We start from the raw sequence: 26,450 nt of genomic DNA on the forward strand, positions 1-26,450 counted from the left end.
GAACTTGAGTGTTATTTTCCTTTTTTTGGGGAATGAGTAACAATTTGTAGTATATAACTTGCTGGAATATTATTATATTATTATAAAGAACGATGAGTATGATGATTTCAAAAAAATCTAGAAAGATTTACAGTAATTGTTACAAAATGAAGTTAAAAGAACCAGAACACTGTACACAGTGACAGTGATATATTTTCATGAACAATTGTGAATTACTGTAAAGACTTAATGACATAATTATTCTCAGGTATTCAATGATTCAAGAAAATTCCAGGATTCATCATAAAAAATGTTATCTGCTCTCTGAGAATGAACTAATGGATTATAAATATAGACTGAAACATACTACATTTTTCTCTCTACCTCCTCTTCATTCCCTTTTTCCTTTCCTTTCCTTTTCTTTTGAAATATCTTCCCCAAAATGACTAATATAAAAATATATTACATGATTGAACATGTAAAAATCTATTTCAGTATACTTGTCATCTCAGGGAGGGGCAAGGAGTGGGTGGGAATGAGGAGGAGAAGGAGGGAGAGAATTTGGGAAAAAATGAATAAATTAGTGTTAAAATTGATTTGTATGTAATTGAGGAAAAATAAAATATTATTTAAAAATAAATAAAATAAAAAATCTGGAAAAAATGTAAGCTCTTTGAAGGCAGGGACTAATTTTTTTTCTTTTTCTCGTATTTATATGCCCAGCACTTGATACAGTGCTTGAAACATAAGTGATTTCTATCTCTTTGCCTTTCTTGCCTTCTCTAATAGCATTATTGCAAGGATTTAAATACATATGACATCTAATAAATTGTGCTTCTTATTCTCTATAAACTCATGTTTAGAAGAATTTCTTGTACAAAACAAATTGTTGAGGTTTTACTTTTTATACATCATAATATCCTTTCTGAATTTCCTTGAATTTTCTTAAATTATTAGTATTATTTTTTCTTTTTATATACCTCTCTCTTTTCATCTACCACTTTTTCCCCATTAGACTGTGAGTTCCTTTAGGGAGGAGAGTTGACTTTTGCATGTTTGTGTCACCAGTACTGGCACATATTTTTGTGCTTAATAAATGCTCATTGACAGAAATAATAGATACTCTATTGTTGTTGTTGTTCTTATAACTGTTTCTGTTTCTAAAGCCCCGCAGATTAGCACAACTTCAAGTTTAATATGTCTCATTCTGTATTTCTAGCACATTATAGAAAATGTTTATGTGGGAGGGAGAAACTGAACATTCAACCTTTTTTTAGCATAACCACAAAGTGTTTTAGTGGGTACTTAATAAAAACTCATTGAATGAATGAATAAATGAATAAGGGCATTACTAAACGACTTGGAAATCTGTATTTTCAAAATTGGATAATGTGCAAAAGGAAAAATTCTCCTTAGAGGTAACAATTTCATTAAAACATGAACACTATATTTTTTCAAGATACTGATGTCCTCAAGTGATTCACTTTTGTTATCCGAAGAGAATGGAATCTTTCCTGAAGATTTTTATAGGATGATACTTTTTAATACATTTTAAAACTGAAAGGAATTTTATTATTTGACAGTAAAACCCTTAAAATTAGTAAATGATAATGAAAAAGCTGTTCTTAAGAAAAATATTTTAATTAAAATTTCCAAAGATATGCAAGAGCAATGCTTCTAAGTCTAACCAAAAGTATCTGGCAACCAAAACATGTATGGAATTTATATGGCTGCTTTCAGAAAATGGAGGATCTTAGTGGATTCTAAGTGGTCACATTTATGGAACTTAGATTTAAAATGGAAAGGGACTATCAGGGCAATAAAATTTAATATCATCATTTTGCATATAAGGAAACTTAACCGAAATGGTTGAAATGACTTGGCCTGGGTAATACAATTATTAAATATCTGAAATTTTATTTAAACCCAGGTCTTTCTGATTCCAAGTTCAATTCTCAGAGTCAGAATATATGGGTATAAATCCTGCCTCAGATATTTAAAAGATAAATGAGCCTGGGCAAGTCATTTTCACTAAGACTCTCCATCTTAGTTTTGTTTTGTTTTTTTAGATGGGAAAAATATAGTTGTATTTTTTGACAGCAAAGAAACAGTGAGAAGACATGGAGAGATTGAAGACAGGTAAGTGATTAGAGGTGATAAAAGGGGAAATATTCTGAGGTAGAAAGGGGTTTCCCTTAGCAAGCAAAAAGTTCCTTTCTTCATGGGAGACAGGGCTGAAGATTGGAATGGATAGTGGTGGGAAGTATCTGAGTAATCTAAGATAAGGAGATGAGAAGGTTTCTTTGAATGATGTTATTTTGTTTAATTATATATATTGGCTCTCCACATTGGTGAAAATAGTCATCTCTGAAAGTACTCTATAGAGATGAACCCCCAGTACAAGTTTAAAAATGGGAAAAATATAAAAATCTGGAAGTAAGATTGTTTTTCTTCCTTCAATGTCAGCTGGGCTGATTTAGTAGGGCTGAGTAAGAATTTAATGTGGAAGTTGGTGAAAACAAAATGACATTCTGAGTCATGGTTATAACCAGGGCAGGTCCTGGAAAGGCAAGATCATAAATACAAATGTATGTAGAGGATCTCTGCTTTTGTTATTAGGAAGATCAGTAAGATTAGCTGTAAAGTTCTCTGTAAACATTAAAGCACTATATAAATAAGGAGGAGGAAAAGAGGAAGAGGAGGAGGAGGATGAAGAGGAAGAGGAGGATGATTATATTCCTAATAACTATATATAACCATCTTCGTAATAACTACTACTATTACCACTACCACCATCACCACAACTGCTATGACTACAACTGCTACTTATTATTATTGTTATTATTATTATTATTATTACTATAAGGAGAAGTCAAAATCAGGTATCAATCTCACTTTTTAGGCACTAAAAATGTTCCCATTTTATAGATTCTATGAAAGATTAATTGGACAGCTATGATCACAAGTTTTGAAATGCTCTTTCCCTTGTAGGTTTAGACAAACTCAACATGGTACATGGCAAGTGAGAACACCTAAAGACCTAACTAGCTACCCCTATTTTGCAACATTTTATATATTGCCTACTCATGTCCTAAAAAAAGTACTCCATCTCAAAAATAAAAGTCCAAATCTGTGTATCAGTATTTGTTCTGCTACTCAATGAACTTTAGTGAATTAATAATGTTTTCCTTAAGATTGAAAAGAGGGGGATAGTAGACTTCATCTTAATTGAATTGGTTGATTTTTCTCCCCTGTGTAGAATTTGGAATTTAATAAAATTATCAATTATAATAGATCAGGAACTAAGTATCCAAAATGAGCATCCATGCCTGAGATTTAAGGCGTCTTTTTTAGGGATTCAAAAATCTAAAAAACCTACAACTTTCCAACAGGGAAATATATTTTATAAGACTCTGATAAAATTTACTTAGGACTCCCAGACAATGAAACTGCCATGGGAAACGGTTAGTGAGTTGTGCCTTAGGCTGGCAAGGGTAGATTATGAGCAGATAGCATTTTGTTAAAATAAAATATGAAATATATCTGATCATTCTGGGGTCCTTTCAACTTTTTGGTTTTTTTTATGTTCTTTACTGAAATGGAAATTACAGAGAGGAAATTCATTTATTGAATCTTACTAACAGGAAGGCTATTTCTGAGAATGAATGAGATGTCTATTTGGAAATGAGAAATAAAATGCAAATGTAGCAAAAATATACAATTTGGGTTGATTACACTAGGAGGTCAGCTTGGCAGATGAGATGCTTGAAATAGATCATGAAAACTGTATAAGTTAATTCTGTTGCATGCTGAGACATTATGGCCAATGTCTCTAATGCCTTGAACCAGGAAGCACATAATTATTGTGAATTATCATGGAAGATGTAGTTGTCGTCTCCCAACAATAGGCTGAAAACCTACTCTTTTGAACCTTATAAAAGCTGTTTTTAAGGCCACTTTAAAATGTATTTACATGAATAAAAGTCCCCAAATTGTGGGGTGATTAGAGCATATGTAAATCCATCAATAAATGTTAGAAGATTCAAGATATCACTGATTTTAAGGTTTGTAAAGATACAATGATATAAGGTTTTTATATGCTTCCTGGGGTGACCAATGCATATTTATACATAGAATGAATGTCTTTAGATAAAAGTGTATCCTGTGTGTCCCTGTATACATATGGAAAACCACAACTCAATAGTTATCGCTAGACATCTATCATCTATGTGATCCTGAGCAAGTCAGCTAACTCCTCAGTGCTTCAGAAAAATGTTTTAGAACTATAATTTGCAATAGGATTCTGATTTGCATTGGTAGAAGGAGTTATCTTACTGAGAACTGCCTTTACAGAATGTGTCACCTACGCACATATGCAAACATATGTACATGAATAAATACACATAAATGTGCATATATAATTTTAAAATTTATGTACATGTGTATTTTATTACTTATAAGATAAACTACAACATAAGGGAATTTATTGAGTTTTAAAGTAAGTTTCTCTTTAAAATATCCCTTTAGTAGTAGCAATTAGTAATGTCTCTTTAAATCTTAAGATGGCTTATGTATTCATTTGCTTTTTTTCACATGTTGATATATTTTTAAAAAGAAGAGAATGCTAAGAACCAATGCCTCATATCTCATATGATTATTTTCCTATCCCCAGAAAATTTTGGGAGAATAATTTATATATGTACCAAAGGAATAAAACAGGGGAATGAAATGGGTGAAGTTTGTGAGGAATACAGTATTATATAATAAACCATAAACAGCAATATAATTACCTGAAATGGATAAAGGAAGATCCTAGTGTATTCATTTTCTGTAGACTACAAAAATATATTTGATTTGTTTATCTACATAGTGAACCCTGAAAAAGAAGACATGCATAAATTGTAAAAATATCAATAAACACTGATAATCTCTGACTTGAATATAAATCAATCACCAACAAACATTGATTAAGCATGTCGTCCTTTGGCACTGTGCAATGTGCCATGGATACAAATACAAGAGTGAGATGGTTCCTGCCTCCGAGGACAGGACCACGCTAACTCCACCAGATTAGGGCATGCTGAGAGCTAAGATAGCTGACTAAAGAATAATCCTCTCCCTTGATCCTTCAACATTCCTTAAAAATTAAATTAAATGAATCACCTCCAAACAAAGGATCGCTGGAGAAACACATCTGACTGTTGTAAGAGGAGAGAGAAGCCCAGGCAGCAGGGTATCTGCAAGAACCAGCAGATCTTGGAGTAGCCCATGAGTATGTCAGAAGCAATAAAACTCTAGAATGGGAGCAAACCCAGCTAGAGCCACTCCACACACACAGAGAAGGCAGGAAAGCTACAAACTCTGTAACTGTGTCATCAGAGCACTTTGGCTATAGAGAAGCAGAGGGGGGAATTGGAACTAGAATGAAATAACCTGCTCCCTCCCAAGTGGTGGCGGGGCGCCTGGGGCAGTGAATAACAAGGTGGGGATCCTGTCCAGCCCAGGTGACATTTAGTAGAGGCAGGAAAGCAGTGCTCATCAGAGCAGCTCACAAAACAACAGGGCAACAGGTAATACGGGGTGGTGACTATAACTGAACAAAACAGCTGCAAACCTCTCCAGAGCAACCCACTGGGTCACTTTCTGAACAGACACACCATGAGGAATGAGGGCAGCTAGTTCTAGTCCAAGTACCAGAAAAGAGTATTCTGCATGCTTGGAGCAGTGCACAAAACAGAGAAGAACTTCAACCAACAGACAAGATAATAGGGAGGAGTAGAGGAGGTGGGACAAAATCACTGTATGGTTCACATGAACCATTGTTATAATTATAATTCCAAGAATTGTAAAAGGAAGGGCTCTTACCTTGTAAAAAAAGAATTTTTTAGGAGGATGTGGAGAAGCATCCCAAGGGCTGTAGATGTGGGATTTCAAAATCACAGAGTCATCAAAGTTTTTCAGGTCTCTGATTGAAAAAGGGGGCCTTAAGAGTCAAAATTAGAATTAGGATTCTGACTATGAACTTTGTTTCATCAATCCTTGGTGCAGTGAATGCCAGCACGTGTTTAGTATATGTGTATATAAGTGCAGATCGATAATTATGACAATGTGACAGAGAGGCAAAGAAAAATAAAACGAAGCCTACACAAGCTTTACAAAACCTTAAAAAGGCTAAAATGAAGGCTTACAAAGCACAGCCAATGGGAAATGCAAAAGAAGTGAAATTGAAATGTTCTGGGAAATTATAATGTACTCTGGTAAAAATTATTCGAATAGATTGTTTTACATACAGTTGTTCATGAAAATGAATGTTATGTCAATGGAGCTACACCTATATGGCTCTCACTCACTCAAAAGCACACTAGGCTTGTGCAGTGTACTGTGCTATGTGGGAGATTGTGCTATTGTTTGTTGGATCTATAAGCTCTGTGGGGGGAGAAAGATTATCTTAAAATAAATGACCCCAAATTTAAATATAAAAGTCTAGTGCCTGAGCATTTTTGACAGCCAGGGATTTACATGGAAATTATCATGATAATGGAGGATAAATATATATAAATTACCAGAGGTGAAGGGGCCATTATCTATATCCTCTGAATTATTTACTAAGTTATTTTTTCAGTGACAAATGACATTCAAACAGCTTTGGCATACACATAACTAGGAGGCAAAGGGCAACTAACCGCTTAAGTGCTTCTCAAAAGCTTGGCATGTCAGGCACAATTTCAGATGGAATTGTGATTGCAGGGTTTTTGTGGTAAAAGTCAAGAAAATTCTACAGGAATCAGCCAAATTCCCCCTCACTGAAAATAAAATGACATTAACACTAAGCTTTTATCTTTAGAGATAACTATTCATGGTATTTAGAGCTTCCAGGGATAGTTCTTAAATCTAAAATGACATATCAGTAATGATATTCTGATAAAGACATGTAGAGGTTTACATTTATTCTTGCTGAAAGGGAAAATATTGCTAATTTCTCTAAATGCGAGATTAAGTTTGATACATAGTATTGATTAAATTCATGCTAGTTTAGTGGCACTGTAGCATGCACAGAGGGAACAAAGACAATGCTAAAGTAAACAGAAACCAACAAAACAAAACAAAATTTAAAGGAAAAACAATCCTTGTTTCAAAGAAACTTATTTTCAACTTAGGATATAGATATAGGAAGGAAGGAAGGAAGGAAGGAAGGAAGGAAGGAAGGAAGGAAGGAAGGAAGGAAGGAAAGGAAGAAAGGAAAGAAGGAAAGAAGGAAAGGAAGAAAGGAAAGAAGGAAGGAAGGAAGGTAGATAGATTGGTAGATTGAGAAAGAGAGAGAAGAGATGCATAGATAGATAGATAGATAGATAGACAGGTAGACAGACAGATTGACAGATAGATAGAACTATACTTATGCATTTATCTCTTCAGTAGAGCATATCTATGCATATAAGTGTCTGGTACTATGGAATATATACTCAGACATGGATATATTTATTCTACAATGCCATACACTTAAAAACTGATATTCTTTCATCTTGGGCTATTTATCCGTGATATCAATGCTTTGTCATGTAACATGGCATAATATATTCAGAACTAGAAGGAACAAGATATTTAGTCCAATGATATCATTTTATAGGTGACGAAACCAAGGACTACTTAGCTGAAAAGGTTCATCCAAAACTGGACCAATACAGAGTAGTAGAGTTTGGCTCAAAGCCCAGGTCCTCTCAATTCAAATCAAACACTCTTGCTTCTGTGCCATTTTCCCTATGTGTGTTTGTACAAATATCCAATATGTAGATAAATAATAAACAATCAATTTCTATAATAACTTTATTGAATTGGCCACTATCTGTCATTTTATTCATTACTTACATTGAATATGATGAACAATTATTTTCTAATTTATTTATTCATTCATTCTACGAGCATCTATTAAGTGCCAGGCACAGAGGGATATGAAGACCAACGTGTTTACCTCATCTATCTTCTTTCATCACTCTCCAAGCACAATCTCAAGTCATCCATAACTCCACAGAACTTTTCTTATACACTATACAGTTCCTCTACCACATTTCCAGAAAACAAAACAAAACAAAACAAAACATATTTGCCTGATACCCTGAGACAACTCCAGGTGAGAATGAACCCCTGTATTTCTTGAAAACCTATCTGAACTCATTCTTCAATGATCAATGTACTTTTACCCCATAGTGTCTACCCCATTCAGTGATTATAAACCAAAGATCAACAGTGTTTATACTTCTTTTTGCATCGCATGTTGACTCCCTATTCTCATCTTCTTCCATCTAACCATCTCAACATCTCACTCTAAAGTTACCTAACTCTTCACTGTGTTCTCTGAAATACCAATTCTATTTGAAACAAAATGTATTTTATGTTATGCTTTTTTTTTGCTCCTTCCCACTTCTGGAAATCACTGAAACCTTGCCTGCTTTCTGATGACACAGCTTCCCTTGTACTGTCACTCAAACACAGGTTCATTTGTTATAGTGGAAATATTGGAATATTCCTTGTTCCCCATTAGCAATACCAGATCCTCATTCTACTACCATTATTCAGGAATGTGTCTACCTTTGAAATGTATTCAATCCATATTTATCACCCAATAATTATTCTAGACTATTTTCTAAATAGCTCCATGACCCTACCCTTCCTTACTTAATGATGAGGTCAGTGCCTTGGCTCACACTCTTTCTTTCCTCCCAAACTCCTGCTCCCATATTAGAAAAACTTTAATATACATAATGGTATCACTTTGAATATTTCAACTTCCAAATTTTGCAATTTGTGCATTTTCCATGACATTTCTCTATGCCATAATAGCTATTCACAAAGATAGTAAAAACTGTGATCTGAACATGTACCACAATTGTTCCATAACTGTTTTCCTGACCTATTAAATTCTCTTATTTTATCATAAGTTGTCATTCCATTTCTTCCCATGCCTTGAGAAACTAAAACTTTTCTCTATTACTTCTAATGCCTCCACTTCTAAGTTATTTTGAAACCATCACACCTAATCAGGCTATACACTATCTTATCTTCCATTTCTGATATGGACACCTTGGTGAAAAGGTTTAAGCATATATTGTCCTCATCTCTAAATTCCCTTGCTTCTTTATCCTATCAAAGATTTTGACATTCAAAACCCCAACTCTGAATTATTTCTACCATCTACTGTACTTCTATCTACTCATATGCTACTGCATGAAGCTGGAGAAAATCACAAAGCATTAATTTCTACTGGGCCCTCACTGAAGCCAGGAAATCCTCTTACATATCACTAAACAATTCTTTATCCCACTCATCACAGTGACTTTTTCAAACTTTTCTTTTATTTGTAAGAACCTTCTATATATCCCCCATGTCCTCCTATACTCACAGTTGAGAACCTTTACTCATCCTTCATTGAAAGAAATTTGGATGGCTCTCTCTCTCTTACACTGTTCCTCATCTTACATAACACAGATGCCTTCTGCCACTATCTCCTCCTTCACCCATTTCACATGAAAAGGTGGCTTTTTCCTTGCAAAGTAAATATCCCACTACAAGAAGAAAATGAGCCTATTCTATCTCATCTTCTCCAGTCAACTTCTCTGTATATCATGACTACACTTTCACCAGTCATTGATGTCTATCTGTTTTCTGTATGCCTCCATACTGACCACACACATTTATTTGACTCAAAAAAACTCTTAATTTGGTTCATTCAGCTATAAGAGCTATATTCTCTCTCTTCCCTTTGGTGTATACTTTCTTAAGAAGATGGTCAATAATAAGTTGTTCCCTTTCTCTTCTCTTACTCTAAGTAACTCTCTACAGTTTGATTTCTAACCTCAGCATCCTACCAAAACTGCTGCACTAGAGTTACTTATATCTTGTTTGCCAAATCCAATGGACATTGTTTCTCAGTTCTTATCATTTTTATTAGGAATCACCCGTTTTTCCTTGTTACAATTTTTTCTAGGTTCATTCCTGGTTTTCTTCCTATCTATCTAACTATACTTTTTTGTTTCCTTTGCTGGATCTTAAACAATATCACATGGACAAAATGGAATCCCCAAAAGAGCTAACTTGGTCTATCTTACTTTCCCCATTCCCCTAATTTATTTAACTTGATCATCTCAACAGTTCTCTTGGCTTCAGTGACAATCTCTATGCAGATGGCTATCAGATATACTTGTCTAGACCTAACTTCTTTTTTTTAACTCTTACTTTCCATCTTGGAGTCAATACTGTGTATTGGCTCCAAGGCAGAAGAGTGGTAAGGGTAGGCAATAGAGATCAAGTGTCTTGCCCAGGGTCACACAGCTGGGAAGTGTCTGAAGCTAGATTTGAACCTAGGACCTCTCATCTCTAGGCCTGGCTCTCAATCCACTAAGCTACCCAGCTGCCCCCTAGACCTAACTTCTAATCTCGAATTTCCTAATGCTTTTAATTGGATGCCCCTCAGACATCATAAATTCAATATGTCTAATATCATACTTAACACACACTCACACACATACCAAAACCTCTTCTCTTTCAAACTTCCCTATTATTGTCAAATAAATCACCATCTTCCCGGTCATATGAAGACTCACAACCTTAATAACATCCTCAGCTCTTCACTCTTGTTTGTACCTTTGTAACATCTTTCATATATCCTCCTTTATACACTCGGACACTGTGAACAACCAGGTGTGGATCCACATCATCTCATAGCTTTATTAGTACAATAACCTGTTATTTGGTCTCCTTGTCTTAAATACTTCCGTACTCAAATTCAGCCTTTGACTAAGTTGTTAAATTGATCTTAAAGCATAATTCTAACCTTATGACCACTCTGATTCAAACAACATCATTGGCTTTCTATTATCTCCATAATTTAAAAAAAAAAGAAAATCTTCTTTTTGACTTTTAGAGCTCTCATGAGCCAGGTCCCCATCACTTTCCACTCTTATACTATATTCAAATATATTCAGTAATACAATGACCCTGCCCTCCTTACCATTCCAAGCACAAAACACTATCTCTTGACACCAAATAATTGTCACTGGCTGTTCCTCTTGTCTAGAACTCAGTCCCTATTATCTCTGTCTCCTTTCCCAGATCCCTTTTCATCTCAGTTAAAAGTCCACTACAAAAAACCTCTCTGTGTTCCTTAATTTCAGTACCTTCTCTCAGAGAATAATCCCAATTTTTCCTCTACAGTGTTTCTGCATGATATTTCACATGTTGCCTCACCTATTAACCTGCCGTGTGCTTGATAGCAGCAACTGTTTTTTTCTTTTGTTTGAATTTTTTTCTCCTTATTCTTTGTACGCAGTGTCTAGCACACCATAGCCACTAGTCAGGATAGTAACCTAGAACATTTTAAAGGTTAAGTCACTTACTCAAAATTCTAATGTCAGTATTTATCAAAGGACTTGAGTCTTCATCTTCCTTAGTTTCATACCCTCCAGATTTCTCCTAATATGGGTTACATCTTAAAAATTAAATAGTTTTAATCTAGCTCAACCTCAACCCATTTCCACTAATTTCTTAATTAGCAAAGATATGACCATTTAGCTCTTTTCTCTGAAAATCTTTCCTTCAAAATTCCCTACATTATATCCCTATCCCCTCCTCCCTTCTTCCCTATCCTAATTCTTGGCACAGTCAAGTTCTCCATGTCTAGAAATAAGTCCAAGACCTGCTCTGGGTCTACCAAGCTCTTATTTACAGACAGAATTATCAAGTTCTTTATCAGCTCCTCCAGGAAGCTTTGTTCTACTTTCCAGCCTACTGTCAATTCTGAGCATCCCACAATGCTGGGCTAGGAAAAGGCTTAACCTAAGGGTTGCTCATAGATCTCTTCTAAGAGGTCCCACATAGGGTGATTGATTCTACTGGGCCAATTCTGTTCTCACCTTGAGGCTGTATGCACTATTTGTTCTAGCTAACCTTGACTTGTTACCTGTTCAGCATGCTGGCATTTGCATGAATGGTGCTGGCTCCTCTGGGATAGCCTACATTGCTTTTCCAGGTCTGCGACAGAATTTAGATCCTGACTCATTTTGCTATCAGAGGTCTTATCCTTATCATTTGCCTGTCAGTAAAATTTGTGGTCTCAGACTAGAAAGATGCCCCTCCATTTTCTCCTTAGATTTCCCAATAACAATTTGATCTGGATAGGATTCTTAGGTCTTTGAGTATTTCTGGGATGAACTGAAATCTATTTCTACCAAATGTTCTATCACCTTAGCTGTTGTCTAATCTACTAATTATAAAATAAGACAGCTTTTGAAAATCTGAACCCTTAAGTTATCATGGAACAGAGAGAATTTGGATTCAGGATACATAGCTCTAAACAAGTCACTTGCCCTACTTTGTTCCTCCCTGACTCATCAATAAAATGAATGAATAGGATTAGATGATGTCTAAAATCCTTCTTCTCTCAAATCTAATATCACATAGTTCCCACCCTAGATTCTGAACTATATAGGAAAATGGAGACTAGATGAAAAAACTGGGGATTTTAAAGTGTATAAATCAAAGTCTAACACAGCCTCACTTTTATCTACTCACCTAGCCCATATGTAGAAGTTCTTAATAGCTAAATAAACTCTTTAATTATAATTCCCCATCCTAACTTGCATTGTTTTAGCTTCATAGGGGCATCACCATATTCCCCATTCATCAGGAAAGAAATCTATGGACTTTGAATAGGATCCCCATAGAGAAAAATCTAATCGACCCATCTGAGTAAAGGATAGATAGAACAAAACACAAAAGCTAATTTTGTTCAAGTTGCAGGCTTACAACTTCACAAGATGTCTTTCAAAGGATACATTTTGGTACACATGGCACATTATTAAAAGAGAATTGACTAGTTCATTAGTCAACTCCTGATCTGAACATTTCTAAATTAACTCTTTACTCTGTATGAGCCAAATCTTTGTGATTTATGTAAAAAATACAATTAATAATAGCCTAGGAATTCAGATTATCTTCCTAATAAATCAGAAATATATAAATACATACAAACATATACATATATACCTACACACAACTGAATTTATTGAATTTTTTTCTTTTCTTTTTTTTTGGGGGGGGTTTCGCAGCATTTATTTCTGGAAGACACCTTCCAGATCACTGAGTCCAGTGCTCTCATAGAGCCCAGGAAATGCAGGCAAAATACTAGGGAGAGGCATGGAGGGAGATGGAAGGCTTCTCCCCAGAAGAGGAAGAGTTTAGCACAGCTCCCTATATGAAATACAGCCTTTTAATTCTTATAATTTTAGGGAACACCAAACTGATCACCTGTTGTTCCTTTTACTATTTCTTTTATTTCTGCTATTAGTACTTTTAGTCCTATTAGTACTAATAATGCTGCTGCTGCTGCTGCTGCTGCTGCTCCTCCTCCTACTACTACTACTGCTACTACTATTACCACTACTACTATTAATACTAGTACTAACTGTTACTAAATGTGTAAGGCAAAGTGATTTATATTTACTTTACTATCTCATTTGATTCTTGCAACCACCCTTAGAGGAATGTTCCATTATTACCCAGTTCTCTAGTTTATTAAGCTGAAGCTCAGAGAGGTTAAACAATATGCCCATGAATACGCAAAAAAATATCTGCTTATAAATGAAACTGAAGACTTCCTGACTCTTTGTCCAAGATTCTATTGTCACTTCTGATTTTCAGGATTTTTTGTTTTGCTTTGTTTTGTTTTGTTTTGTTTGTGGTTTAATCTCACCCTCTATCCATCCACAAAAAGTCCTGACTGCTTTCTCATTTCTTATATTATCTTGTATTTTCTTATTTATGTACATGTTTTATCTTCTTCCCCCAGGGAGGATGTAGTAAGCTTGAGGATAGTGATATATTTTTTAGAGTTTTCTTCCTAAACTGTAGCATAAAATCTTGCTAATTAAAAAGGCACTTAACTAGTAAATAGTACTATTTATTTCCTGCATTAAGGTTTCAATGGCATAATGGTGTTTTTTTTTTCACACATTTGTTTGTGGTTGGGCTTCCCAAAATTGGAAGATTGTTAGTATGATTACCTTGAGTTGCAATGGAGGAAGTGGCTGAGAGTGCATCAACTGGGTTTTTAAGAACCCCAAGTTTATCCCTGTTCCCTGAGAACCAGCTAGAGGGAAGTCCCAGACTGACCCCATTTCAGATGGAACAAGGGACCTTAAAGTACTTAAAGATCCCAGTTTAAGTGGGACTAGTAGGCAGAATCAAATGTTAAATACCCTTTTAGTCTTAGAATCTTCTCCCACTATATCAAAGTCCTCTCCCAGGTAACCAAGCTCTTGATTGGATTCTCTTTAGTATCTATTGTAAAATAAATTAGTATCCCTGATAATCATGTCTTAGACTTCTCATTTCCTTGTGACCATTATAAAGTCAATTAATCATACTTCCCTGTCCTTAGTTCCCCAAATGGTAAATAAGTCTCCAAGTTCTATTGTTCTTTAGAGAATCATCTAGTGATATGATCCTCTCAAGAGGTATTGTCTCCAGAGCCCCAGGGCTTCCATTCTGGGTAGTACTTGGTGCTTGGCTCTATGTGGTGGCTGATTATTATAGACCTAGCTCTCTCCTGATTAAGGATTTGGTTATACTGACTACTTAAGGGGTTCTGTGTTTTTCCAGGTTGACAAGTGGTTATTTGCTCAATGTCACATAGCTAGTATTTGAGGTATAATTTGAGCTCATATCCTGTTGAATTGAAGTGCAGTGCCCAAACCACTTTACTGTGCTGTGTTACTAAATGCTTTTGGCAAATAAGTCTATCTACATTCTTCTATCTATAACTGAAGCTTGTGATCTATACTCATCTAAGTCAAACTTATTGAGCTCCTGTGCTCCAAAGCTACACACAGTTAAGTGCAAAGCTCTCCCCCAGGCTTCAGCTTTATTCCATTAGCAGTTGTGTTTTTGTTTTCTTTTTAATTTGGGCCCAACCCACTGCTCCTTTCCTCTTTTTCTCAAAACACCATCCACCACCTTTCCTCTATAGCTGCCAATTAACCAGCCCTAGAGAACCTGCTGGAGCTGTCAAGGGGCTTGGGGAGGGCATATAAGTTGACCCTTATTTAATAGCTGGCTTTTAAAATCTTAAAAATAATTGGCTTCTATGCTGCTATATATGACAGATTTTTTTTGGTTTTGTTAATTCAGCTGTCTATGAATTCATCATCAGTTTGAAGTCTGAAAGCTTTGAATAGTCCCCTCCTCTTCCCATCTTCAATAATCCACCACAATCTAGCTGGCTTCCAATTTAGTGTTTTGAGATTTGATGAGATAACTGCATTTTCAGGTACTTTTTTCATCCAGAGATTAATATTGCATTAGTTAGTCCTTATTGTGTATTGCCAGTTGTTCTATTCTAACCCACCAGCTTTACTGAAGAGTTCCAGTTCATGGTACCTGCAGTTTCCAAAGAGAAAAAGATAAATCCCTACAGTTAATAATAGATCTGAAATTTCAGGTCAGAAGTTTGGGGAATTAAGTTCTTGCATAGGTTCCTAGTTATAGTTTTAGGGATGTTCAGATTGGCTGACTCAAACAGTTCTGTGCAGTTCAAATCCTTTTCTTCCTTGTTCTTTACCATCTGAATGTTTTGTTTCTGTCTTATTTCTGTTGTTATTTTGCATTCTGCTTTATGGAGAATATAAACCAGTAGAGGTAGGATGTCATTTGAAAGTTATCTTGTTATTTCAAGGACTTTATCAGCATCTTCCCATTTAAGGCATGGATAACATTTCAAATGTAGATGGTGGAGATTTTAGGGAAATAACCGGCTTTCTAATTTATTTCATATCCAAATACTTTTCCCTGAAGCCCACTTAAAAATTCATTGTTAATGAATTCGATATTTTAATATGCAGCCACCAGAAAAACATCTAAACAATAACATATGTCTCTTACTACTGCTGCACTACAGATGAATGGAACAATCCTTTGCCAGGAAAACTGGCCATAGTGAGTTTACTTTTCCTATTAGGGAAATCCTCTTTTTAAGGAGACATCATTTATTTTATTCAAATCATCTCTCTCCCTGCTGACATTGATGAGCTGGGAAAGAATGAGTCAGGAACATATGGTATCCTTCTCTGGGTGCTTTCATTTTGATGCCTCCTTTATTTAAGTGATTTCAGGCTAAGGTAATATTTCAGTATTGTAGATACCTTCATGTTCAAATTAAATCTCCATAGGTTTGCACTTTGATGCAGAAGTTCAATGAAGAATCATTAAAAGAAGTATAACTGTGGCTCCCCCCTCCCCTTTCTTCATCCACACAGGGCTTGGGTACATCATAACTAATCTTTTACATGGACTTTTATTGCATTTGATAGCTTAGGCTTATGATCTAAGTGTCAGGATGGCTGATGGTATGTCAAAACCCTCAGATACCCAGGGTACATGCCATTAGATGTCAATTTTCACAAATTGGCATTTATGCACAAAATTTCAAACCTTAAGTGAATGATATGATCTGAAAGTAATATGTTAGTCCCTTTAGGCCCTGTGAAAAGGCTAATGAATTTTTCCCCCTTTCTGGTGATTTCACATATATTATTTTGTCTAGTCTAGTTAAGATAGAACACTTTTTGTGACTATCTCAGAATCAAATTCAGTACCTAGTGTATAGGAGGTGCTTAATAATAACTTACTGACTGATTGATTTTTCAAAATAATATAGACTGTATTTCTTTGAAATTGCCACTCATCTATTTTCATATATAATATGCTATCTAGAGAAAAGTCATAGAAGGAAAAAATAAATTAATGTATTGGCCATAATATTGATTCTCCTCCCCAAAATATAGAGCAGGGATGGTGAACCTATGGCACAGATGCCCCCCAAGAGTTCATTATTAGAAAGGCCACCCACCCTCCAGAGTTTGTTACTAGAAAGGCAGAGGGACTCAGTCAGAGCTGCTCCCTTCCCCCTCTCCACCATGCCTGAGGACATTCCTCATATCACCTGCCTCCCTGCCTAGCAGCCCAATGGGAATGCCCAGGGGGTAAGGTGGGAGGCTCATAGGTGATAGAGCTGGAGGGGAACAGAGTGCTGGAGCCACTCCCCTCCCCCTCTTGCACTCACTTCACTGGCCCCTCTGCCCAGCAGCTAAAAAGAGGGGGGGGGGTGTTTTCTCCCTTCCCTGTGTGGGGTAAAGGAGGAGCAGGAGCATGCCTGGCACTTGGTTGGGGAAAGGGCACAGCACCTGGTCTTGGGGGGGCAGCATCTGAAACTCCACCTCTAAAAGGTTCACTATCACTGCCTTATAGATTAATAGGAAGGGAAAAAGTAAATGTGGGGGATGTTAGTAGAAGGGAAGGGCAAATGGGGTAAATGTTGGTTAAAAGCAGAACACTTACAGGGAGGGATAGAGTGAAAGGAGACAGAAAGAGCAGGATTAAAAGGGAAAAATAAGATGGAGGGGAATACACATTGATCAGAACAGTAAATGGGATGAACTCACCCACAACATGAAAATGGATAATAAAGTGGACTAAAAAACAGAATTTTATGACATGTTCATTAGAAAGACATTTGAAATGTAGACACACACAGATTAAAAGTAAGGGACTGGAGCAGAATTTATTATGCTTTAGCTGAAGTAAAAAAAAAAGTAGAGTTAGAAAACATGATTTAAGACAAATCTAAAGAAAAAATAAATCTAATTAAGAGGTATGGGAGGAAATTACATCTTGAGAAAAGGTGCCATTGACCATGGAATGATATCAACACTAAATATATAGGCACAAAATGGTACAGTCTCCAGTTTTTAAAGGAGAAATTAAATGAGCTTCAAGGGGAAATATATAGTGAAACTATAATAGCTGGGGATTTTAATTTCTCCCGCTCACAAATAGATAAATAACCAAAAAATAAATAAGCAAGAAGTAATGGAGCTAAATGAAATTTTAGAAAAGTTAGCTTTAATAGATCTCTGGAGAAAACTGAATGTGAATATAAAAGGAATATACCTTCTTCTCAGCAGTATACTACACAAAATTGACTATATATTAGGGCATACAACTTCACTATTCAATTTCAAAAAGCAGAAATAATAATTGTATCATTTTTAGACCAAAATGAAATAAAATTTACAATCACTAAGGTTCCATAGAGAGACAAATTAATTGGAAACTGAATAATCTAATTCTAAAGAAAGGGTAGGTCAAAGAACAAAGTATAGGTGGGGAAATCAATATTTTCATTAAATTGTATGACAATGAGGAGACGACATAACAAAATTTATGGGATATAGTCAAAGCAGTATTTAAGGCTAAATTTATATCTCTAAATGCTTAGATCGATAAAAAAAGGAGATCAATTAATTGGGTATGCAACTAAAAAACACTAGACATAGAACAAATTTAAAATTTCTCATTAAAGACTATATTGGAAATGATGAAAATCAAAGGAGAAATTAATAAAATTGAAAGCAAGGTAATCATTAAACTAATAAATAAGAGTAAGGGTTGTGTTTGGGGGGAGGGCAAATAATATAAATAAAGCATTGATTTAAAAAATGAAAGAAGAAAATAAAATTATCCCTATCAAAAATGAAAATAGTGAATTCACTACCAATGAAGAAGAAATTAAACTCATAATTAGGAGCTATTTGTCCCACTTATATGCCAATAAATTTGATAAGTTATGTGAAATAGATAAATATTTAGAAAAATATAAATTTCCCAGATTAACAAAAGAAGAAATAGATTACTTAAATAATCCCATCTCAGGAAAAAAAATTAAACAAGCACCAATGAATTGCATATGAAAAAATACCGAAGGTCAGATGAATTAATAAGAGAACCTTATCATGCAGTTAAAGAACAACTAACCTCCATACCAGTGATGGCAAACCTTTTACAGATGGAATGCTGGGCTGGGGCCCCACCTTCCCAGACCAAGTGCTATTCCCATCCACCCTCAGAAACCACTTGCCATGCTCCCTCCCACATGCTGGGTGGGACCTGCCTCACCCACCCTGGCCTTATCCCACATAAGAGAGGGAGAAAGCACACCCATTGGACTACTGGGCAGCGCAGTGAATGAAGTGAGGAATGTCCTCAGCAAGTGTAGAGAAGGAGAAAAGAACAGCTCTGACCAAGTCCTTCTGCCTTTCTAGAAATGAACTTGGTGGTTGTATGGAGGGGGAGGCTGCATGCCCACAGAGAGCACTTTGTGTGCCATCTTTGGCATCTATGCATGAGGTTGACCATAAAATATAAATACTTTACTATATAAATTAATTTGGAAAACAGGCAAAAAAGGAATCCTACAAAATTTCTTTTATGACATCAATATGGTTCTGATATCTAAGCCAGAAAGAGAAAAACCATAAAATAAAATTATAGGCCAATTTATATATTTAATATAGATGCAAAATTTTTAAATAAAATACTAGCAAAGAGAGTATATCAATGCATCAGAAGGAACATTCACTACATCTAGAGAGAATTTATTCTAAGAATGCAAGGCTGACTCATAACCAAATTAACAAAAAAATCACATGATTATCTCAATAGATGCAGAAAAAGACTTTAACAAAATATAAAACCTATTACTATTAAAAACAGTAGAAATGGGGGGCAGCTGGGTAGCTCAGTGGATTGAGAGCCAGGCCTAGAGATGGGAGGTCCTAGGTTCAAATCTGACTTCAGACACTTCTCAGCTGTGTGACCCTGGGCAAGTCACTTGACCCCCATTGCCTATCCTTACCACTCTTCTGCCTTGGAGCCAATACTATGTATTGGCTCCAAGACAGAAGGTAAGGGTTTTAAAAAAAATAAAATAAAAAAAAAAACAACAACAACAACAGTAGAAGTCCTAAGAATAAATGGGCCTTTCATCAAAATGATAAATAATATCTATCTAAAATCATCAGCAAGTATCACCTGAAATGATAAGCTAACAATTTCTTAATAAGATCAAGGATGAAGCATGGATGCCCATTTTCAATAATATTATTAAATGTTCTAGTAGTTAAGCCAGCTTTTACAATTAAAGGAGGAAAATAAATTGAAGGAATTAAAGTAGGTAACGAGAAAATTATTACTCTTTGTAGATGATATGTTGTATGCATAGAAAATCCTAGAAAATCAACTAAAATATTGAAAAAATAAAAAAATAGTTGAAATATTTAATGATTTTAACAATGGTTATATACAAAATAGATCTAAATAAATCATAAACATTTCTATATGCTATCAATAAAAATCACTAAGACCTCAATCAGAAAAGTGAATCTTTTGGAGAAGGTGCCATAAGGATGCCTACAGAAATCACACACTACATAAAGAGATCCAGAATGAAGTTTGGGATATAATGAACTGAACTGAAGGGGGTTGAACTTGTCATTTAGTCCAAATGTAAACTCTTATGCCAAAGGAGAGTGCCCCCAATTGCTTTTTTGTCAAATCATGTATCAATCATTTTTTTTTACTTTCCCCTTCTTTCTTTCTTTCCCTCTTATCCCAAAATTTTTGTAACTCTCTCTTTGTATTTTATATGTCTCTAGTAACAGAATCTTTAGATGCATAAACTGAATATGGGGAGACAAGGCATGTAAACCTCCCAAAGACCCCAAGTGAGGAGATATTAACATGTTGGGCTCCCAATAGAATCATAGTGGGAATTGTCTAAAGCAAATTTCTCCCTTTTCCTCTGTTGCCCATATGACTTCTGGAGGCTAATTATCAGTGAATTGAGATAAATGGGCCACTGGAAGTTAAGAACCAATGATATAGGAAACAATGCACAGGCACTGCCCACTGGGTGGCCCAGGCAAATTAAGAAACCATAGTTGGTTCCTGAGATGTGACATGTGAGAGTTAGTAGGTGGAGAAAAAAGCTTATAAACCAACCCAAGGAGAAAGTGGGGGTCTCTGGTGTGCCTGTGGAAGAACAAATTGTACATGTGGGGTGGAGTGTAGCAAGGAGTCCCCATAATGTTGGCCAGTGATTAGAAAGCTAAGTCCTTCTCTACCTTTCTCCTATTTTCCCCTGTCTTTCCTACTACCACTACTTTGATTTAATAAATTTGATTTAATAAATAGGCTACAACCAGCCTCATAATTTTAATTATTACATGGATGAGTTCATTCCACTAATATTCAGTTATGATATTAACTTTTTAAAAATTTTATTCCATCTTAATTTCTAACTGGTGTTCCTTCACTCTATCTTTTCAGTTTTTCCCTTTTTAGAAATGCTTTGTTTCTGGTCACTGAATCTCTTAATTCACTCTCCCTTTTCCCATCCCTCCATTCTCTTATTCCCCTTCCCCTCCTACTTCCCTACAATGTACGCTAAGTTTCTAAAGTCAAATGAGGGCAAATGTTATTCCTTCTTTGAGGTAATTATGAGAGTAAGTTTCAAGCATTCCCTGACACCCCCATATTATCCTACATTATAATGACTATTATGTGCCTCTTCATGTTAGCTAATTCACCTCATTCTATCTCTCCTTTTCTCTATAGCCATTGTGTCCATTTTTCTTTTTACTTGATTTTTTCTCATTTTGAAAACTTTCCTATCTCATTGAGTATACTCCCTTCTTTCTATGTATACTCCTTCCTACTGCCCTAATAGTGACAGATTTTCTTAAGTATATTTAGCACCCTAGGTATTTTGAATGCTTTAAGTACAATAAGCATTTCAATTATCATAAATATCTTAGTCATCCTAATTATCATCTTCTCATGTATAAATGTCATTTATTTAAACTTACTGATATGCCAATGTTTTCACTTTTCTGTTCATCCTTCATGCTTCTCTTGAGTATCAGATTTTCTTTTCAGTTCTGTTTTTTTCCCCTCATGGATGTCTGGAAATCTTCTATTTAATTAAACATCATTTTTTCCTTGAGGTACTCAGTTTTGCTATGTAGATGATTCTTTGTTGTAATCTCAGATCCTGAACCTTAAAGCTGATAGATCCTGTGCAATCCTTACTGCAGCTCTATTACATTTAGATTGTTTCCTTCTGTCTACTTGCAGTATTTTTCCTTGACCTAGAAGGTCTGGAATTTGTTTATTATTGTCCTCAGGTATTGTGTTTTGGCTTCTCTTTAGACTATCAGCAGATTCTTCCCATTTCTATTTTCCACTATTTCTTGAGGATATCTGGGCAATTTTCTCAGATGATGTCATGTAATAAAATATCTGGACTTTTGTGATCATGATTTCAGGTCTTCTGATAATTCTTAGACTATCTCTCCTAGATCTATTTTTCAAGGTCAGTTTTTTTTACTCTAGTGATATATTTTCTTCTATATATTTTTTTCATTCTTTTGATTTTGTCTGATTTTGTCTTATTTTTTCTGAATGTTTTATGGAGCTATTGTTTCCAATTTGCCCAGTTCTAATTTTTAGGGAATTATTTTCTTCCTTTGGATTTTGTATTTCCTTTACTACTTTGCCAATTCTACTGTTTAAAGAGTTAGTTTTTTAGGCCTGGTCCCTGTTCTGTCAATTCACTGCCTCACTGAGGTGGCTTGCACTGTGTTAGTCCCTAATCTGCTGGTTCATTACTCCTGGCTGCATAGTAGTTTTAGGGCTTTTCAGCTGAGGTTTGGTGCCTCAGGCCTCATGGAGTGCATTAGGCTGGTCAGAATTTTGCTGGTCCTCTGATGCCACATTTATTAGGCTACTGTTCCTTATCATCACGGTGAGGTGTATCCTTCCTGATTTCCTCTCTTTTGAGGCATTTTGTTGTCTTTTTTCTGTATGTGGAGTTTTGAGTAAGTTGAACATCTCTTACTCTGACATAATAGCTCCCAGCATGCAAATCCTGTCTGCTATGGATATTTTTATGGGGGAATATAATTTAGACAAAACTAGTACATGACTATCATTTCCACAAGCTGTATACTTTCCTAATGAAATTTAGACTTGATTGATTATTTTGGGATTGTATCAATTGTATACCTCATAACATGACGTATAAACGAACATTTTTGACTATGACTGAACTGTCACAGTAAAAAGGAAGGACCTGGGAGGTAGCTCAATGTCTCAATGGATTCAAAGCCAGGCCTTATATGCTGGAAGTCCTAGGTTCAAATCTGGCCTCAGATACTTCCTAGCTGTGTGACTCTCATAACCTAGCCCGTACTACTCTTCTGCCTTGGAATAAATACACAATATTGATTCTTACATGGGAGGTAAGGGTTGTTATATTTTTATAAAAGGAAGGACATAGAATAAATTCTTAAACTAGATAAAAAACAGAAAGAAAATATCACACATCTGAGGAGAAATAACATCACAAATGTATTTTACAGTCCTTCAAGCTTCTTTCTATTTTTTTGTCCTGTATTAATGTTTACCAGTTGGTCTTCCAAGTGCATTGATGGTGATTACACAAAACATGTAGCAATGTTTTTTGGCAAACTAACACATGATATATGGTTTTGTTATAAGCAAAAGACTTATGAATGGGAAAGTGTCCATTTTCCAAATAAAAATGCTTTATTTTATATTCAAAATCATTTCAATATTCTTAGGGTTGTGTGTTTTATTAAAAACATTTTTGGAGGTCTATGTGATTGCTTTCTATTCTAAGAAGAAGAACAAGAATTTGTTCATTCTTTTTTGCTTTGTGCAAAATTTGAGTAACCTTTTAAAAATTGAAAATGATATTGAAGTTTTCTTTATCTTGCACAATGATTATAGAAATGAAAATAATGAAGACTATGAAATTTTGTGAAACCCCAAACATAGTGTTAAAGTAAACAAAACTTGCAAATTTTAAAGAAATTAGGAGAATAGAAAATTGCTGAGAAATTAAGTGTGTGTGAAAGTAAAACTCATTTTCTCCATCACAGAAAAGTGAGAAGTGGTCTTAAATATTAATAATTTTGAAAAAGTGTTTTTGAGGGATGACTTGTTCCATACAGCTGAAAAATCCAAGTGGAAGGGAAGATGGGGGTGAGGAGTGGCAGGCAATGCTTAGACACTATTCTCATTAGAATTGGCACAAAGTGGGAAGTACTTCAAATATATAGAGAAATGAGTTGAATTCATAAGAATACAAAGTACTCCCCAAATGACAAATGGTTAAAGGATACAGACAGGCAATTCTTAGATAAAGAAATTACTATCTTTAGTCACATGCAAAAAATACTGTGAATTAAAATAAGTCTGAGATATCACCCCATGCCTATCAGATATTACAAAAAAGAAAATTGATAAATGATGAAGGGATGTCAAAAAATTGGGACATTAATACACTGTAGGTGGAGGTGTGAACTGATACAACTATTGTGGAGATCACTTTGGAACCATGCCCAAAGGGCAGTTAAACTGTGCATTCTCTTTGGTTCCACAATACCATGTTTAAGGCTCTATCCTAAAGAGATCAAAGATAACGGGAAAAGACCTACTTGTACAAAAATATTTATAACAGTTTTTTATGGTGGCAAAGAATTGGAAACTGAAGGAATGTCCATCATTTGGAGAATGGCTGAACAATTCCTGGTAAGTTATTGTAATGGTATACTATTGTGCCATAAGCAATAATGAAAAAGATGATCATAAAATAAAAACCTGGGAAGGCATACAAAGTGATGTAAAGCAAAGTGAGTAGGAAATCAGGAGAATCTTGTTCCCAATTAACAGCAATATACCATGATCAAATATGAATGTCAACTATTATCAGAAATGCAAGGATCCAGGACAACTTTAAGGGACTCAGGACAAAAAAAATGTTATCCATTGTTTTAGAAGGATATAACAATTTTGAATGCATATTGAAGTATGTCATTCTTCACTTTTATTTCCTCCAAAAATGTTTTTTTTTCCCTAGCGTGAGACATGTACAACTTATGTCATATTAGCTGTCTTTTTAATGAAGAGGCTATTGGAGGGAGAGAGAGAACATTTATAGCAAATATCAGAAAATGATTATTGAAAATTATATATAAATGTAATCTGAGAAAATATTTTTAAAAATTAAAAAAAAGAATAGGAGTTGTATGACCTTAGCTGTCATTTAAGCAATCTTGGTCTATTTATACAACTGTAAAATTAGGGGTTTCAGATAAAAGACTTCTAAATTATTCTTCACTGACAAATTTATTACACTATCTTGTTGCTACTTACTATTTTATTATCCAATTAATAATTGATCTGTTTCTCTGAATGACAATTTTTCCTCTTGCCAATGAGCAAGATTCTGGTGATATGACAAGGATATATTTTTGCTTTCTTCTATTTAAAACATTTTTTAAATCACTGAATCTATTTTATGTTTTTATAGGGCTACAAGCCCAATGAGGCAACAATGTCACATTGCAAAAACGTTAAGCAATTTCAGTTGGCATGATGAATTCTTAGATCCAGATATTTATATTTACAATGTGACTTTGTACTTATTGTATACAGTTTCCTTGAGATTGTTAATCACTCAAAGATTTCAAATAGTAACAGGCAATAAAGGAATTAAAAGGAGGACCTGAATTGGTCCATAAGTACATGTACATTGGGCAGAGAATAATCATTTCCTGAACTGAGATCATAATTGTAATGGAAGAAGAAGAATGAATTAATTCACAAAAATTGTACAATGTTTTCAAAAATTCAGGCATATTCCTTAAAACAGAAGAAAACAATAAGAAAATAATTGCATACAAAAATATGTGTCTCTTGATGGTAGGTATCTATGAGTCATGAAACACTATAATTTTATTTCTATACTAGGATGAAATTGTAAATAATGTGGGTTGTCCTGCCAATAATGATATCACAGCCTATCTATCCATAGCTATCCCCAAATGATTCAACCAGGCATGCACAGGAACCATTTGTTAGCATTAATCAGTTTGGATTATGAGTAGATAGAAATTCCTCTATAGAGTTCAAACACTTGCTTGCAGGAGGTTGGGCATTAATCTTCCCTTGCTATTTGAAATCAGAGTGCCCCATTTTCCAAACATCTTCTTGGGGAAAAAAAGACTCAATTTTTCTTCCCCAGCTTCTCATGCTCTAAAACTTCATTGATTTTTTTTGAAACCTTGAAAACGTATAAGAAAGTCCTAGTTATTAAAATTTGTCACAGACAGTTTTATAGCATTTTACTAAACATTTTGTGAATTGAACTTACTACTTAAGTAATTTCCTTAGTAAGAAAAATGCAAATCATGCTTTGTCATGTGTAAGTGGAAATTAGACTTCATCTCCCAGGATTCTTCCCTTCATCCAAGACTCCCTTTTCCTTTCTGTTTACATGCATCTTTTACGTAATTGTATATAAGTTTTGGGGAATGCCTCTCTTCCTCTCTCTCTTCCATGTGAGTGGTAAGCTCTCCCTGTGTTCTCTAGTTAAATATTAATAAATCTTTGTAAATATTATACTTTGGAGATATTGAATATTAATCTCACTCCAGTGTTCTTCAAGCTGTTGGATGCCACCTTTCTTTCATTCAAACATATGATGGTTACACTGTATGAGG

Source organism: Gracilinanus agilis, chromosome 3 (assembly GCF_016433145.1).
Source record: "Gracilinanus agilis isolate LMUSP501 chromosome 3, AgileGrace, whole genome shotgun sequence".
NCBI classification, from domain to species: Eukaryota; Metazoa; Chordata; class Mammalia; order Didelphimorphia; family Didelphidae; genus Gracilinanus; species Gracilinanus agilis.